A 13,723-nucleotide genomic window follows, 5' to 3' on the forward strand; every position below is an offset into this window, starting at 1 on the left:
CCGGGCTCCCCCCACCCCCGGCCCGGGGCCACCTTCCCCGCCTGCACAGCGAACGCCTCCAGCCCCAAGCACCCCCTGCTCCCCAACACCTCCCAGCGCAAAGGAGTCCAGCCCAAAGCCCTCCCAGCCCCTGCCTCAAAGGGCATCCAGCCCCAAAAGACCTCCCAGCCCCAAAGGAGTCCAGCCCAGAAGACCTGCCAGCTCCTAAGGACAAGTAAGCCCCCGAAGGAGTCCAGTCCAAAGACCTCCCAGCCCCAGAAGACATCCCTGCCCCAAAGAAACCTCCCAGCCCCAAAGGACATCCCTGCCCCAAAAAACCATTCAGACCCAAAAGACCTCCCAGCTCCAAAGGACCATCCAGCCCTCCAAAAAGTTCCCAGCCCCAAAGGAGCCAGTCCAAAGACCTCCCAGCCCCAGCAGACTTCTCAGCTCCAAAGGACATCCCTGCCTCAAAAAAAACATCCAGCCCCAAAAGACCTCCCAGCACCAAAAAACAGCTCGCAGCCCCAGAGGAGTCCAGCCCAAAAGATCTCCCATCCTCAGAAAACCTCCCAGCTCCTAAGGACTCATAAGCCCCTAAAGGGGCCAGTCCAAAGGATATCCCTGCCCCAAAGCAGCATCCGGCCCCTACAGACCTCCCAGCCCCAAAGGAGTCCAGTCCGAAGACCTCCCAGCCTCAAAGGACATCCCAGTCCCTAAGGGGGTCCCATCCAAGGACCTCCCAGTCCCAAAGAACATCCCAGTCCCAAAGTGGGCCAGCCCCAAGAAAGCCCTCCCAGTCCTTAAGAGATCCAACCCACAGACCTCCAAGCTCCTGCCAGGGTTGAAAAACCCAGGAGAGTTCATACTTTGCAAGCCCCTTCCCAGAGGGGTGGGCGCAGAGAGTGAATAGACAGGGGTGGGAGTGGGGGAGGATAGAAGGAAATGGGAAAGGGAAGAAGCACGGAGCTGGACCTGAGCCTAGAGATGCCTGTCAAAGGCCCACGCTGGGATGTGGGAGCCCCAGCAAGAGGCGCACACAAGTCCCAGAGTCCAAACCCCCTACCTGGAAATAGTCGAGATGTTGACCCTATCCACCTTCCCCAGCTGGGGAAAGCCAGACCCAGGGAGGCTGCAGCCTGAGGGGGAGTAGGCACAGAGACCCTTCAAGGGTTACTTGCACCCTCACCTTAAGGATAAATGCAAGAGTCCTGCTCGTCTAGGTCCAGGAGCCCTGGTAGCATAGTGCCAAGAAACAGCCAAGTTCCCAGCCGGCACTCAGTGTGGAAAGGAAGCAAAGTGGGGCACCTAAGGTGCTGGACTAGGACTGTGCAGATCAGGGCTTGTTCACTGATTTTGCGACCTTGAGCTCATCCCACAGGGCCACATTTCCTAAAGAGCTCCCTCCATGCCAGGCCCTGAAGCTGCAAATGCAATCTGCCATGTGAGCCCACTTGTGGCTGTGAGCCCCTGTGATAACTCCACCTCAAATCCCTTACTGCCCCACTGCTCTGCACCTGTAAAATGAAGGGGGTAGTTCTCCCTCGGCATGGCCTTGTCTCTTTGGGTTGGAAACTCATCGCAAGTAAGCTTTACCTTTTATTTGTACAGCACCTTGCACTACAGGGCCTGTAGGCAGTGCCCTATAAAATGCACCCAGCACCTTTCTGAGAGGAGACGAACAACAGGTTAAGAACTCAAGGCCACGAAAGAATGCTGTTTTAATGTCAAACGTACAAACATATCCAACACTCTTTATTTCAGGGTTTGTTTGGTTTTTTTTTTTTTTTTTTTTTAAATAAAACCATTCAGCCAACTCTCTCTCGGATGCAAAGTCTATTACAAAAAAATTGTTAAAAAAATATCAAAAACACACAGTGTAACATGATCAGGTTCAGGATCTCAGCTGCTCTGGCACACATGCCTGCTCCCCATTTACATTTCTCACAGGCATGCACCAGTTCATAAAGACGGTACTCTATTCTCATTAAAACCCATAAGGAAAACATAGAGATCATCACTGAGTCTTGAAAGCGACACCTGGCATTTTGAAAGAGAAAGGGAGCGAGATTGCAGCTTACATAATGACCCTGACTCAGGCAGTTAACTATTCCTAGTCTAAACGACGCCCGGACACTGAGAACTGGAGCTGCCTTGTTCCCGAGGAAGTGTTGCCCTTTGCAACAGCCAGAGAAACAGCAACTAGCTCCGGTGACCCTTGAACGATTTCAGAACTTAACACTAGTTATCTTGCATTAGGCCACAAGGAGAAAACAGTTACTGGGGCATGTAAAGATGAGAGCCAATCCAACCAATGCCCAGAGAAACAAACAGACTAGCTCCTTCCTTCTCCAGCACGGGAACTAAGTGCTATAGCGAAGGGTGGGCTGTGTCACTGTTCAGAAAAGCTAACAGGCAGGAACCAGGGGCAGTTTAGCAAAAAAGTCCAAAGCTGATCTGTCTTGGCATCACTAACGCAGATCTTTGAGGATGCTGCAGCATGACGGGGTTGGTGAGACTGGGCCATAATGTAGAGCCAAATAACCCTAGAGGGAAACAAAACCAAAACAAAACAACATCAAGAAAAAAAAACAAACACTTTATCCAAATTTACATTATTTCACTGTATTTAGTTGCACAGCCACAGCCACCTCCTGCCGACACTGGATTAATTCATGCTGCTGGGTGGTTGTCTTTGGGAGCCCTTTGCTTGCTTTCTTATTCTAGGAAAGATTTTTTTTTTTTTTTTTAAAGGAGTCAAAGCAAGTCAAAACCTGTGCCTCCCTCCACCCCCCACCCCAATCTTTGCACACAAAATCATTTCTAGAAATAAAACACAGCTTCATAACTTCTTTAATTTTAATGAAGATATGTTTTCTTCATTGGATTTAGCCAGCCTGTGGTGTTTGCAATCCAAACAGGATCCATACTGGGGTCAATTCAAAGAATATAATCCACTGCATATCCGGTGTACTGTACGTGCAGTGTATAGCAGGAGTTTACAACCTTTTCATACCAGAATCCCCTACTCCATCCCAGGACCCCTCCCCCCATCTAGCCACATCTCCCTTCCCATTTATCGTTATAGGATGTTTACACCCCCTTTATATTGGTTGGCAACCCCTGGTTTGAGATCTAGTGCATACAAGCAAAACCACACACTACATTAAAGATTTACATTTTAAAAAGGGAAAACAAAAATCGGCAAAGTGCTGCTTGCAAAACAAAATGGGAAAATTGATATTGCTGATAATTTTGGAATCCTAGACTTCTGAATGATGAATTTCCCAACCGTAACATTGCATTAGTGGGAGTGCAACATTGCATTGCACCAGTGCATTTAACTGTTTATGCCTTAGAGATTAAATCCCAGTCTATGCAGAACAACTTGAGGGAGCACAGGGCTCATGTGATCTCACAGAGCCAAATTTTCTTCTGGTGTCAACTGGCTGAAGAGCCGATTTCCACCAGTAAAGAATTTGGCCTGAAGTCTGATCCGCAGAGAGCGTTCACTGTCCAATCCAGTCCCAAAGGGAAGAAGATAAGAGAACAAACCCCCTGTGACAGATGTTAGTCACATCAGCTAATGCCCAGCTGGAAGGCACTCGAGACCACAGTGATGAGAGCAGGATAAGAGCTACATAGAGCAGTACAAGACAGGCGGCAGAGAAACAGGGAGAAACAAAGCACTGCTAGAAAGCAAGTGCCCTCTAATTTTTCTAGCCAGGTCTTTCCCCTCAGAGTACATCCAGGAGTATCCAAGATAAAAGCCGAGATCAAAGTTTTGGCAAGAGAAAGGGGGAGAGAGTTTGCTAGCAGAGGCAGATTATCAAGCCTTGCCTGTGTCCCCCAAGGTTTAACACTGTGTTTAAAGACAATTAAGGGCTTTGTTACTAGCACTGGATGGGAGCAAGGGGTGGAATGCAAAAAAAACCAAACACAAACTGTCGTAGGACACTGACTGATCCCAGGAAAGGGTGGGTTTAAAACAGAAGAGCTGCCATTTACTGGGTCAAGCAGTAGGTCCATCTGGCCCAGTGTCCCGTGTCACAGTGGGTGCTAAAAGGGAGAGCGAGCTGGGTAGGAAAAACCCCGGTCACTTCTCACTTGCAGCCTCCAGCATTTCAGTTCCAGCAACTTCCAATTCAGAGGCTGCACCCCTAACTCCCATGCTCAATAGCTACCAATGCCCCTTTCCTCCAAGAATTTGTCCAATCCCTTTTTTTTTTTTTCCTCTTCAATCTGGCTAAATATCAGCTCCTGCAATATCTGGTAGCAACAAGGTCCACACTTTGTTGACGCGCTGTGTGAAAAAAACAAACAAAAAAACCCCCCAAAAAAACTTCCTTTTGCTAATTTTAAAATTTACTGCCTACTAGTTTTTGTTTTGTGACCCTTTAATTCTGGTACTGTGAAAGACAGCAAATAATCAATCCCTATTTATTTCCTCTCCACCATTTAGTGTTTTGTAAATCCTTATGTCTCCCCTCAGGCATCTCTTCTCCAAACTGAATATAGACCTAACCTGCTTAGTCCCTCCTCATATGGAGGGCCCTTCATACCACTAATCACTTTGTTGCCTGTCTCTGTACCTTCAAACAGCTTTAACAGCATTCTGAAACCAACATGAGGATCTTCCAACATGGCATTTTCTACATTAATAACGGCTCATTTTTGTATCAAAACCAACTTTGGTTTCAAAATGTAAATTTTATGTTGCTTAAAAAAAAAAAACAAAAAACAAAAAAAAAAACACACACACACAACACAAAGAAAAGAGGCCAAATTGACATTCAAAACAAAGACAAACAAAAAAAAACCAAAATAAGAAAAATCTTTAAAAATCCACATGGATTGGCCCAATTTTCTAGAGTTTTAGTTAAAAAAAAAAAAAAAAAAAAAAAAAAAAAAATTGAGAATGTGACTCTCCTGAATCAGGCCAGGAAGTTTCTGAGATGTCAGAGTTTTATGATGCAGGAAAATCATCTCCTTACAAGAGGGACTGGGGATCAGAGCAGTCCTGATCTGACACTGTGAGGCTGAGAAGATGCCTGCTCCTTGAGCCTGTTGCTGTGGTGCACACAGCAGCAGCAGCAGGGACAGCAGGCGGAGGGGAGCTTGGAAGACATCATCATCATCGCTGATCCCCAGGACACCGAGTATTTTGGCATCCCTGTCTACAGTGGGAGGGAGCTTAAGCTTATGCAACCAATCGGAGACAAGTTCTTCTCTGGCTCTTGCTACTTTCTAAGCCACTGTGATGGAGGAAGCCGACAGATCGAGCTAAATCCCTCAGTTAATTTCAAAGGCAGCTTCTGGTTTCTAAGCCCAGAACGAGCAGCCGGGTCACATTTCCAAGCGGTCCTCCACAACTACATGGCCTAGACATAAGGGGGGGGTTCAGAAGACACGAGAACTCCTGCTTTAGATTTCATCACATGACTCCAGGAGCCGGTGCTTCAAGGAAAAAACCTATTAGATAATCGCAAGGCTCCGAATCCGATTGCAAGAGTTGGCAGCCCTGCTGATGGATGCTTTTTCTGCTCATCTCTCTCGAAGGGAAGAGTGTTACCAGGCAGCATATGCTAAAGGAGGCAAGGGCAAGGCACGGGGATGAGCATCCCTTAATGGTTAACATGCAACAGTAAGGGGAGAGGAAGCATCTTCATCACACAGCAATGTGCTAAAATGGTGAGAGCAAGCAGGGAGGCAGAAGGAAAAAACACAAACTACAGGCAGAGCCCATGGCAGTTATGAACAGTACCCGAGACTCCTGCCTCTCAATTCAATGCCCTCTTTACCAGGCCTGTTGCCCATTTACTCCTTACATCCAACTCTCACTAATCCCTGTAAGAGTTGGACTCTCAAAAGAACAGGCAACTTCCTTGCAGTTTTGTTCCAAAGTAACCCTTTGGAGGCATGATATTTAGCACGGCAGCATTTACAAGGCCAGGGAGGCTTCCTTCTCCTCCAAGGTCACCTATTTGCAGTCCTGGTGCCTGCCGAATGCATAGCTCAAGTGGGTTTGTTGCTGCATTAATGCACTTGCGCGGCCAGAGCTCTCCGGTTACTCACCAAAACCACAAACATACGCTGCTGCTCTGCTCCCCAGGGAGGGTGAGTGCCATTAGCTGCACTGTGCAAACAGGGAAAATGGAGGCTGCATTAGCCACAAGGAAGACTCACCTCACACTGCAACATCCAACAACTTGGCACCTCCTGCCCTGGCAGGAGGCATCTCTCACTGCTGGCTTCCTCCGCCCATGCCTCCTGAATGCCAGAGGAAGAAGACAGGCTTTGGCTTTAATGCCTTGGCCCAGCTATTTCGTCAGGCTTCTCTGCTGCCTGATAAGTGGGAGGAGAATGACCTTCCTTGAACCTCCATTAAAAGTGCAGGTGGAGAACAGAGATCTTGGAGGCAGATGTCCGTCTGGCTCTAACCTCTCACACCATCCTCTCACTTGCTCCCAGGCCAGTCTCTGGGCCCAAACACTGCTCAGGTTCTCCTAGTCGAACCTGGTATCTGCAAGTCCCCAGACAAAAAGGCCTGCAGGAGTTAGGGGGTAACATGGAAACAACCTGTAATCTTCTGCTTGCAAAGGGATCAGACCTGGCCATCACAGACCAGTCAGTGCACCCATATATAGTTGCACCCATTCAGAGCATCTCCCAGCATCCCTCTGCAGCACAAGTCAGAGATAATGCAGTGGTGGTATCGACTTCTTCATAGGTGAATCCCCTTCCATCACTGGGGCCCTAGGCACCGGAAAATTGAAACAAGCCCTTTGTGAGTGACTGGTCCCCATCATGGCAGGCACATGGAGAGCATCTCACTACCAAACACATCTGATTTGGATGGTTCAGTGTAAGGACAGTAGAGGATCAAACAAGAGGACCTCTCCGATCTCATCCGAATGCTATTACCTTTCTGCATGATCTCGTTATTCAGGAGACTCCGAAAGCAGCTGACGAATGGAACAGAACTCGCTCTGACAGGCACTGATGTGCAAGCCACTTTGGGTATGGAAAACAGCAACTGATGAACAGGACCAGAGACAACAAGAACATTTTGTTCACCTGAGAAAATACAAGGGGAGCTGTAGGCAGGGCAAATGCAAACAGCAGCATTTAAATTTGGCCAGGACACCTAGGTTAATGCTCACACACACAAAGAAAAGTGCCCAGGGATTGTTTTCTTCTCTCCCCCACCCAACATTACAGCATTTATTTTGCATCCTATTACACACAGTCTCCAGCAGCAGAGCAGCTGCTAACCCCAAGGTAGGTCCGTCATCCCACACCACTTCCACCATCTCCTGGGTCTCTCAGAGACCTGGCATCTAAACAAGCCAGCCCCCATTCAGCTAATGAAATCCAATTAAATTCAGCCATGCTGTGTTAGACTAGGAGCCACACACAGCACCTCTCCCTTGGGAAGAAGTTAGGTTCCCTGCCACACAGAACAAGCCAGGCACTGACTTTATAAAAAGAATTCATACTTACAAGTTATTTGCAGGTAAGTGTCAGGCCCCAGCAAATCTTTATATAAAAAAAAAAGAAATATAGCAGGACATTTTTCAGAGGCGTTGTTACAGGAGATCCTTCAAACACTGCCCGAGGCAGGGAACCTTTAAGTAGGAAGGTTACAGGGGTTCACTTCACTTTGATCAGAGCACAAATCACGCCGCTTTCATTCTTGTAGAGAGCACATGTGGCCAGGCTCTGAACTGCAGGACACAAGTCTAGTCTCAGGCCAAGAAGTGCGAATCCAAACCTCTTTGCCAACCTCACCAGAGCTGCTCTGTGCACAGGAAAGAGGGGAAACACAGATCAGAAGCTGGGCCCTGGATTTTTCTGCTCTTCCTGCCGCTTCTCTATGGTCTGAAAGCAGAAGTGCAGAGTCCAAATTTCAGTCTTAACCCCTGTAAATCCAGCAAACATCCAGCAAAAATCAGTACCCCAGATGTATACCCCAAGATTGAAATCTGGCCTGTTACTACCTTCTGCATCAAAAACACAAGATTAGAAAGTGGACTTTTTTTAAGCCAAGCTTACCATTTCCCTGCATGCATGCTTGGTTACTTCATTCAGCATGGGCAGCAAAACTAAACGGTTGGCTCCTCATTGTAGCCTCTGTGCAGCACAATCAGCAGGGCCTTGTTTAAGAAAAGCCTGACTTGTTTGGGTCATGCTGAAATCCACAGCAATATTTCAATGCAGTAGATAAAACATTCACCAGACAGAACCCAGGTATTTGAGCTAAGCTCCCTGCCCCATGCCCCTTTGCTCCTGTCTCACCAGCCATGAAACCCCTGGACAGTTGCTACTACAGCAGCTCAGCCTCATCCTGCCAGCTCTTAATCAATGCTGCCAAGAGCCAGCTTGAGTCATAATAGAGACAGAGGGCAGCCCATCAAACCCCTTCCCTTCAGCTCTGCCTTTTCTGGCTAGCACGGCCAGACGTGCTGCAGCGATTCTTTCTTCCTACCCTAGCACCCGAGACAGGCTCAGAAGGATCAGGCTCCCGAGCCACCCATTCCAAGCAACATCTGTGGCCTAGTGATAGTTAAAGCAGACTGGGTGAAATCCTGGCCCCTGCAATGTCTATGGGAATACTGCCATTGACTTCAGTGGGAGCAAAATATCACCCCCCACAGCCAGCCATTCCAAAAAGAGAAACTCCCCCGTCTCGATCAAACCCCAGCAAAGGTGCAACAGGAGCAGGTGTTGCTGATGCCCATTAAAGACAGGACAATCCATGCAAAGAAGGGCCAGTGCTTATATAGCCTGCCTCATTAACAGCTCCTGGAAGCCCCACCTTGCCCAAGCTCGGCCCTGAGCAAAGCAAACAGATCAGGTGTGGCAAATCTCAAACAGGCAGAGCAGGGAAGGAGTGGCAACTGCTGCTAGCAACAGAAGCAGGAGAGCAGAAGGAAGATGAACAGGTAAATGGGAATGTAGTCTAGAGCTAACATACCAGAAAGGCAAGCTAGACAGGACAAGACAGTGTCTACCAGTGCCATCGCGTGGTACAGTGGTCCTGGCTCAGGCAGGACTGAGTGCTAGAACAGCGCTCTCATTACTGCACATGCTGGAAATGTATTTTAAGTGATGCTAATTAAAAGCAGCTACTGGGGAAAACAAACAGGGATCACCTGATCCATCTGCAGATAACAATCGGTCCCACAGTGCGCTGCAGTCACTCGGTCACCTCCAGGACCACGGGGAAGGTTGGGGATGGAGACCACTAAAACAAATACCCCTCTAATCCCCATGGAAATTTCCCAGGAGAGGAAGAAGTCCCTGGTTATGCAGGAAAAATAAGCTAGCCAACCTGAACAACTTCATTCAATGCTTTTCATCACATCCCTAAATAGCTCCTCAAAGCAGCTGCTGCAATTTTACATCTTATTCTAGTCTATTCCCCTTTCAGCCTTAGGAAGTCTGTTCACGAGGTACTGTTATGCTAAAGTAATTAACACGTGTACAAAAAAAAAAAGTCCCTCACAATTGAGGGACCTGGAGCTACAGAGCACTCCTGCCTCTAGCTTGGAGACGCTGGTGCATCCTCCTCCTCTCCTTTGCTCAGGGGAGAAAAGGCATTAAATAAGGAGCCCCCAAGTACTGCTAACACTGTCAGAGCAGAACAGCTGAAGAGCTTCAGGTTCAGCGCCATGCAGAGGAGCTGAGGCACTCGGTCTTGTGAGATGCCTACAAGTAGGTACGTATCTAAAGCAATAGGGCTTACCTCAGAGGACTGGCTTTCAATATGATCCCAGCAACAGAGACAGCATTTCTGCAGCGGGAGCGCTAGGTTGATTTTTTTTCTGCCGATCCCAGTGATATCAATGTCTCAACAAGCAGCATGGGGACTGGATGCTTTTCCTCTGGCTGAGGAACAGCAACTAAATAGAGGCAAAGGTTGTTAACTTATATCTCATGGCACAGAAGACGTTGAGGGTTAGCTGCCCCTGATCACTTCTTGACTCGCACAAACCTAGCCCCACTGAAGGCCACAGAAGTTTCCCCATAGGAGGCTAGGCTCTCACCCTCGGAGCCCAGGGTAACGCTTGTGGTGGCAGTAGTTACCCCCAGCTCTGTAAGCACTCGTGTCAGCATCACTTTTATAAGGGCTGCACAGACGTGTATTAGTAGGAGAGGGGGCCGCATCTCAGGACTTGCACCGTAAGGGTCCAAAGGGAACGCGGGATCTGAATTCCACACCTCCCCTCCCAATTCGCAGATGGATTTGGCTTTCGAGTCCATCCATGTTACATCTGTTCAGTGGTTCTCAGCCTTTCTAGACCAAGGCACCCTTGGAAAACACCAGGTCTTGGGTTGTGTCACAGTTTTCCTGCTGTGAAAAAATTAGAGCAGTTCTCCTGTTGCAAAGAACTCAGAAAGACCTCAGCAGGTCAGAGTATTTTTAACGTTACAGGTTACTGAATCAAAATCTCTGGGGTTAACTTCATGAATCATGTTTGCACATCCAACAGTGTTAACATTGCAGGGCACCCGTGGAAGGATCTCAAGGCACCCCAGAGTGTTGTGACACCCTAGTCGAGAATTGCTGATCTAGGCTTAAGGGGCCAAATTGCAATGGGGTTTTGAGGAGGAGTGTGTGTTAGGGTTATGCTGGGCATCAGACCTTCCCACTCCCTGTTTCCCAGGGCTCCTCCAGATGCAAGCAGACAGTTCTAGCTTTTCAGCTCAAAAAAACAAAAACAACAATAAAAAAACCCCCAAGAGTTGTTCACGCAGTGTCCAATGTTTTCAGAAAGTTGAACTGCTAAAGTCAGCAGTCTCCAGAGCCATCTGTTCCCAGAATGAAGAGCCATTAAAGCCAGAATCACGGCAGCTCGGAGGACGAATGCCACGCTCAGTGATTCATACACATAAACGTTGGGAAACTTTGAAAGTGGGGCCTCAGCATGGCAATTTGAGAAATTCATCTAAATTCATTTTTACGATTTCATTAAACAAATAGCTTTTAAACAATGCCTCCCCTGGTCTCGCTAACTCGCTTTTAAATCATGACACTCCTTTTCCCTGCTGGAATGTAAATGCAACTCAGGACCTTTCCCTTCCCCTGTAATGGATATTAAATAACCAGGTTTCAAGGCAGCATTGCTCTCAGGTGGTTCAGTCACTTAAAAAAAAAAAAAAAAAAAAAACCCAACAAAAAAAAAAAACAAACACATTCAGACAGACCAATTTCAGTGAATTGTGCATTAAGCAAGCAGATCAAAAACCGCCTCTGTTGCTCATGCGCTAAATGTGTTTATATACATAATGGTGGAGAAGTGGAAGATGTGCATGACAAGAGACCTTTGCGCTTCGCTGTGGACAAGCCACAACCTTTGAATGGCAAGAGACAATGGGGCCAGGAGCTGCTGGGAACAGAGCAGGGGTCTTTCAGACCTTGCTGACTTATCAAATTGTTTTCTGGGCTGCTGGACAGTCTTCAACTGAAGAGTTTATTCTGATTATTGGGGGCAGCATGATGTCCTGAAGATGCTGCCTCTAAAGTGAGGCACAAAGACTAATGGAGGAATGTCACCGTCTCTTCCAAGATGCTCCTGAACAGTCAAAATGTAACACTTGTCAAAGGCGGCTGTTACAGATGGGAAATGAGAGGCATGGCCAGGTTAATTGACTTGTCCAGTTTACAGAAGAATGGGTCCCGTTCCCCTGAACTGCTCCAGCCATTTTTCTCCCCGTACTGTAAAGAAACAGATTCATCTCTTCTACCCCCCAAATCCCAACAGTCAGGAGAACAACATACAACACTGTGTTGCTTAGGGGTGTGCTGAACTGGATAACCCCTTGGACATGACCATTTCTTAGCCAGTTTCCAGAGGGTGGTTCAGTCCACGCTGCAGCAGGGTGTGTTGCGGCTGGGAGAAAGGACTTGGCTTTCAAAGCCTAGATAGTCCTATGAGAATCGAGGCCATTCTTCACCAGATGCTCATCTCATATTGGCCTCAACCACTTTTTACCGTTTCATTAAGGCTAATTTGTGACATAATTCATCAACGCAGACAAATCTAATGTAAAGAGCTTAATTGAAGGCAGCCCTCGGGTCTTCCACCAGAAGCACAAGGAAAAAGGCAGCAGCATCACCCTGGGCTTGCTGGCTCATTATCTGTTCCATGTAACCGTGTTACGAGAAAACTAGTTCCTTGCATTTGTAGCAGCTCCCACTACCCTCCAGGCCACTTTGGATGGAGGAAATAAGGCACCAGGGCAAAAGTTCTAGCACTGTTCAGCCCTTCTCAATTGCTGGGCGCACACTTTAGGCCCAGCAGCCAAATTGCTGACTGCTTACATGTCTGGGAATAGCACTGTGTGGAAGGGGGATACGCAAAAAAATAAAGCGACTGCAAGGCTAACTCTAGCCAAAGCAAATAAAATGACCAGTGCTCCTAGATCCTAGAATACATATTAGTAGCATTCAAGTCAGTCACACCTGCTGGCCCTCAGGTGTCTAAGTGAGGGATGGATGGGGATAAGGAGGCAGAAGATGACAGGTTTGGAGCCTTGCCTTTCAGCTTACAAGCATTCAAATATCAAGGACAACAGGGATCTGGAGACGGTGTTTTAATGTAGTTAGTACTCATGAATTCAAAAGGTTTCCTAGAGGGATTCTCAGGGAATGAGTTTGGTCCGAGACAGTTCCTGTTGTGTAGGGGGATGGAAAGAGGAGAGAGTAAGGAACCAGATCATTCTGCTTCCCTGCAGGTGAACTCGCTTTGAAGCGCAGCACTGATCTTTGAGCAACTGGAAGTAGAAAGGCTGGGGAATGCAAGCAGAAGCAGTTAGGGCTTTGATTCAGAGGCAGAGGAAGACCTTTTAATCAGCTGTGGCAGGCTGGCTATCTAGTGCAGCTGGGGAGCAGGGGTTCAGTAGAAACCAAGTACAGATGAAGCCATCTAATGAGCCACCGACTCTCAGACCAGCGCCCCCCCCTCTCCACCCCAGCTACAGGCTGTCACTCAGCCCCAAGAGGTTCACATCACCTCCAAGCATTTCAGCAGTTCCTGGCATCACAGCACCATCTAATGGCCAGAGCATATGTGGGACAGCGGAACATGGCTGGGACCTCTGGCTCCTTAGTCCCCCAGCACGGCAGTGAAGGGGAGTGCAGAGAAAGAAAGCCAGCAATCTCTCTGGAGAAGATCTAACCCAATCAGGGACACCAGATGTGCAGGCATTTAAGTAAGGGGTAGTTCAAAGGCATGGAGTCTAAATTTACATAATCTTCACTAAAGGTCCTTCATCTCCCGAGATGGCAAATCCTATATCCTGAGCAGTTCTGCACCTATCTGATCCCCAGGCTTTTTCCAGGGAGCCATTAAACCAGAGAGTTGTCAGAATAAGGACACCTGACACACCGACAGTCCTCCTCCAGTTAGCTTTCCCTTCCTAAAGGCTGGGACTAGCATGGAAATGTTTGTTGCATAGCACCCTCAGGCAAATGTCTGGGCCCTGTAGCGCAAAAGTGTTTGCAGACTCATGTTCAAGGGGACTTCTGCAGGCATGAAGAAAGCAGTGGCAGCCACCCCCTATAAAGCAAGCAAAATATGGCCCCACCCTGTCATATCACAGCAGGCAACTGCTGTGCTACAGTTTATCCTCAGGTGTAAGCTTCTTTATACAGAGAACCAAAACGAAGATGCAGCAGGATGGAACAAGCAATTCCCCTCCTTTACAGTCGGCAGTGTTCCCGAAAGAGCTTTACTAA

The 13,723-nt window shown here is 47.9% G+C and overlaps 1 long non-coding RNA gene across 3 annotated transcripts; it reads right to left on the bottom strand.

Annotated features, from left to right (window-relative positions):
* Positions 1 to 1,765: 1,765 nt before the first annotated feature.
* On the bottom strand, positions 1,766 to 8,717 carry LOC102373044. 3 transcript variants are annotated; one of them, XR_001357580.2, is made up of 5 exons: positions 8,278 to 8,717; positions 8,035 to 8,170; positions 7,483 to 7,860; positions 6,904 to 7,056; positions 1,766 to 2,525 (listed from the first exon to the last, which is right to left on the bottom strand). It is a non-coding gene; the product is annotated as an uncharacterized LOC102373044 (long non-coding RNA). The 3 variants fall into 3 exon arrangements; XR_001357579.2 differs by having other exon boundaries at positions 1,769 to 2,525; positions 8,035 to 8,717; XR_323183.3 differs by having other exon boundaries at positions 1,770 to 2,525; positions 7,483 to 7,780; positions 8,035 to 8,717.
* Positions 8,718 to 13,723: the final 5,006 nt, after the last annotated feature.

The sequence above is a fragment of the Alligator sinensis genome, unplaced genomic scaffold, assembly GCF_000455745.1.
Source record: "Alligator sinensis unplaced genomic scaffold, ASM45574v1 scaffold400_1, whole genome shotgun sequence".
Classification (NCBI taxonomy): domain Eukaryota; kingdom Metazoa; phylum Chordata; order Crocodylia; family Alligatoridae; genus Alligator; species Alligator sinensis.